This window comes from Belonocnema kinseyi, chromosome 3, assembly GCF_010883055.1.
Source record: "Belonocnema kinseyi isolate 2016_QV_RU_SX_M_011 chromosome 3, B_treatae_v1, whole genome shotgun sequence".
Lineage (NCBI taxonomy): Eukaryota > Metazoa > Arthropoda > Insecta > Hymenoptera > Cynipidae > Belonocnema > Belonocnema kinseyi.
This window is the reverse complement of record NC_046659.1, coordinates 63,645,321-63,650,598: the sequence shown is the minus strand read 5'-3', so window position 1 is coordinate 63,650,598 and position 5,278 is coordinate 63,645,321.

Genomic DNA, 5,278 nt, shown 5'->3' with positions numbered 1-5,278 from the left:
ATTTTCCAATTTAAAATATATATTATTTATTGATTTATTTACACATCTTGTTGTGTTGTAACGTGCAAGACACATCTGGAAATGGCGCATTACGTAGAATCGCATAAATTAGGTAAGTATTATACAACCTATTCTCGCTTTACAGAACACTAATATTAATCGCATGAATTAATTATTGAAAATAGCATCTACAGATTTTTACAGACATTTAAAAACCATCGCCCTCTCAATATCGAGATATATAATATAAATTATTTCACACAGCAGACGTCGAATTTAGTAACAAATTTTTGCAGGAAAAACTTGCAACTTGAAAATGTCATTCGGATACATTTTTTATCCTTTTGAATACTATAAATAGCCGTACTTTACCGAACTTTACCTTTTGTTTGGGAGTATTTAGAATTTACAAATCCAATCTGTCAACTCTTGCAAAAGTTATCGTACTGACAAACTAAAAATCTACAAAAAACATTCATAAAAACCTCTTTGGACTCAGGGTATTTCAAAACGTAGACATTTGAGAAAAACTGGGGGGGGGGGGGGGGGGGGGTACATAAATCTAACAATACTTCTCTGATGAGAATTTAAAAACGTTCTGTTTGTTCGATAAAAAGTTAAGACGATAAAAACTACAAAAATAAATCATTATACTAGAGATATAACTTTTATTTAAGCTATCTATGGAGTTCAAATGTTTCAATCAGTATTTCAGCTAAATTCAGGAATATGTTCAAACTTACGGTCAATGATAAAGTCAAAATAAAAGCATTTGAAATAACATGTAAAAAACATATTTCTTTTTAAAATCCTCAACGTTTCGACCAACACTGCGGGTCTCTTTCAAGAGTCGATATACATATCTATAATTTAATAAAAAATTGTAAGAACTTAAACGTTGTAATAATTAGTGTCGTAAAAAGGATATTGGTTTGAACAAAATAAAAAATTTATATTGAAACATACTTGAGTCAAAAAGCAATGTCATATTTTATAAAAAAACAAACAGCGTCATTTAAAAAAAAATGTTTTAAAATAATAAAAATTTCTATTGATTGAAGAATCAAAGATATTGGAGAGGCTCCAATAATTTATGGAAATGTCACATAATTGAAACGATGTTTGCAGACGGATGAAACAAGACTGACTGTTATGAAAAGTCGTAAATGCAGAGTTGACAAATATTAATAAACTTCTGACTCAGGTATGTTTCAATATAAATTTTTTATTTTTTTCAAACCAATATCCTTTTTACGACACTATTTATCACAACGTTTAAGCTCGTACAATTTTTTATTAAATTATAGATATGCATATCGACTCTTGAAAAAGACCCACAGTATTGGTCGAAACGTTAAGGATTTTTAAAAGAAATAAATATGTTTTTTACATGTTATTTCTGATGCCTTTATTTTGACTTTATCATTTACCGTAAGAAGGAATATATTGCTGAATTTAGCTGAAATACTGATTGAAAATTAAAACGGTCGAAAAAAGGAAAAACAGTTTTGGATCTGCTGTATCTACAATTGTTTTGTATATTTGTTAAAATATTTATCAATCATTAATAATTATATAATAATACGAACAGCAATCTCACTTGCTGACCATTCTAGAAATAATCAATTGAGATCGATAAGAAACAATATACCTAATATCTCAATCGTTCCGAATCGTGTTTCTTAATTGTGCAAAAACGATTGGCAAAGATTGAGCATTTTCAAAGATATTATAAACGTAGATACGGAGCGGGCTTAGATGCCCACCATAAATATAGACGGCGCGTCCGGCGAAAAAAGTCACTTCCTCTCTATACACCGCCACCCGTAGATACCACAAACGAAGTCCCATCGATATATTTTGCCAACAGCCACAGCCACTTGGAACCCTGTAAGCAACTCTCAGTAGGCCCCTCGAGGCGCACTAATGGTTACTTATCTTTAACATTTTGCATTTCCATGGATATAGGAAACACGGGACTAGGCATGCCATCCTGACTTGGGCGAGCGGAGTTGAATCCACGGGAGGGGGAGAATTCCATGAGTGGGGAGGGCCGCCATCTTACGTTGTGCCATTTGATTATGCGCACGAGCATTTCTGCCGACAAACTGTGCATGAAAATATAAACATGTGGGCGCTGCCATGTTTGTCGCGGCACATCAAAAGGTGGCGGACCTCCCCCCTCATTGCATCACCCCCGCAATGGCATACCTAGTTTCTTGTTTCCTATGTGTAATGCCCAAATTTCACCTAGGTTTTCTATCGACAATTCACTGCTCTCTGATTGGACATCTGAAAGGTATCGTTGCTGCCGTTGATTCGTTGAAACGAAAATCATTTAAAGGAACTTATTTGAAATAAAAAAACTTAATTTAACAGTTGATGATTCACAATTTATTAAAGATGCATTTCCACCATCACTGTCTCAGAAGTCACAAATCACAATTGTTCATAATTGTTTATATCGCGGCGTCCCGTTTCGCGCTTAACAATTGATCTTATTTATAATAGTTTATTATTTAACAACAATTCCAATGAATTAACTAAATTCAAACACAATAGAAAGTTTCTGAGTCCAAAAAACACAATTATACACTATCAAGTGTCGCAGGTTTAGTATTAAATATGCGATTTCGGAGATGTAAAATCTGGCGTTTTTCCGTTGTGCGCGCGTTTTTATAAACTGTTTTGGGTGGAGAAATCTCCCATTTTCCCTTTTCAGCCAGTCAAATCGCTGACGTCATTGAATTTAACAGCCAGTTTACAAATAAGAAATTAGGTCTCATGGCTCCGCCTATTAGATTTGCAACGCAATATGACCAATTCGTTGATTGACATATCCAAACAATTTTGGTACAAAGTTCAAACTGTGACCGGATGTTTATAATACCATTTCCTGTCAAAATTCGTTCTAAGGCACGTTTTGATACTAAAAATAGCTCTGTGACTCATCTTTAGGAATGCTACGAATCTAACCTATTCTTATTGCGTCGTAGTCTATAAGTATTTCCCTGTTATCGAATTAATCTGTAATTCTTATTCTTTTTATGATTTCAGGACAGAGAGAGAGAGAGAGTATTAAAATAATGAATTTTTCTTCTAAATTGTTCTTATTCTATAATTTCTAAGTTATGGTTATTATCTAATTTGAATTTGAACACACATCGATCAATCGATATATTGAATCGATATCTAGCTAGTCGATACTAGCTTTCGAGTTACACCTTATGTAACTAAACGTATATGGTTTGAGGGCTCTAGCACCCGAAAATCTATATCGTTACACTATGTCCATGTGCATTTCCAATTGTTTCCAATCGGGTGCTTGTAATTTGCCACGTGATGGCAACACTTTTTCTGGCGGGAATTATTTAAAGACAGTTATTTACTTTTTCGGGATAATATAAATTTGAAACAGTATATATTATGAAACAAAGTAAATAAACATTTTTTAAATAATTCTTGCCAGATGAAAGTGGTGCTACGAAAAAATGTGCTAATAGTATTTGATGTAAAAAATATAAAACCAGATACAGGATAAAAATAAAAAAGTTGATTTTGTAATAATGAAGCAAAATTGTTATTTGTTATTATGCGCTCTTGGATTGTTTATTTTAGTGAAAATTTTTATAAATGGTTATAATTTTTAAAATCGACAAAGATTTTTAAAAAAAGTAATCGAATAATTTAGCAACGTGAAACTTCAGAAAAGTGATTAAAGTATTATTTTATTATTTAAAAATGTCAAGCTGTTATTAATTGAATCAAATTAAACAATTAAAAATTAATATTAGAGATAAAATATTTTTTTGTCAGAAAGAGGTCTTAATTTTTAATTATTCGCAAGTATTTAAACATAAATTCATATTATAATTAAAAATGTTTTTATTAATTGAACTTTCTAAATTTGTAGTTTATTGAAATATAAGTCCTCAAAATGATGGACAAAATGCTTTCTAAATTGAACAGTGAATTTACATCAATGTCGGTGATATTATATTCGGTAATCCTTAGATTATGACTTCCCCTTTACCACTTATGATAGACGTAAAACCAACTTTTTCTATTATTCACAAGGTAGCCACTAAAACCGAAGAAAAAATTTGGAATAATTTCCTGGTTAAAAATTTTTTTAACCAGTCAATAAAATTCAAAGCTTAAGTTTTTGAAGCTGAAAAATTTGTTATTTAAAGTATTTAAGACTAAATTGCAAATTAAACTAATCGAAGTGGAAGTTTTCTGATCACTGAGCGTTCTAAATGTTTGATTAAAATATTTCAAACCGCGATTTCGAGTTCAAACATTCTTTAATATATGTAAAAACGACTAGCCTTCTAGAAACTTTTTGATAAATAAAGCATTTGAAATTGTACAATATGGATTCAGCAGTCTTAAACTTTGTTTACTTTAAAATTATGCCATGTGAAAATTAAGTATGAAAAATACACATTTTTAATCTTGTTTATATTTTATTTGAATTAGTAAAAATGCAGACTTCAAAAATAGCGTTTTAAAATACAAGTTCCTAAACTGCTCATATTTAAACATACTAATTTCTTAATTTTAGCATTTCAAACTCAAAGTTTAAAACGATTCGTAAATTTAAAATTAAACTCTTATTCTTTAATATAACTCTTGTTATGATAAAATGTCGAAAAACGTCCAAACGGTTACATAAGATTTGATGAAATTATGAGAATGACAACTGGATATAAAGAACAAACAGAAACTTTTTTTCACACAATGAAATAAAAAATTTGACCAAAATTACAGAAATATGCGGCTATTAATCACAATGTTTATGGATGGAGAGAATATAAAAAATTTCTGTGCTTATGGAAGGAAAACCATTTGTTGTGATGAATTCCGAACGTATTCAATTCAATTTTGAACCTAATGAAATCTAAATGAATCTAATACTATACAATTAATAATTTCAAGCTTTTAAAATAAAAATATTTGCGAACAAAATTATTTAAAATATTCAAAATTTAATATTTTTAATATTTAAAACTAGAATTTTCAAGAATTGTAAATCAAAATTATTTATAAATTCAAAATTGTCATATTTCAAGAAAATTAAAAGGATTGGAAAAGTTTTTCTACTAAAAATTTAATGAGTTATCTAGAATTTATTTAGTCTTGAGTTTCAAAATATTGGTGCCATCCTACCTTCTATAACACAGGCCAACAATTCTCAGAACCAGAGACCAGACCTACTATACCCGAAGGTTTTTGCTGCGCTGAATCCGAATCTGACCTCAGAAAAATTCCATCA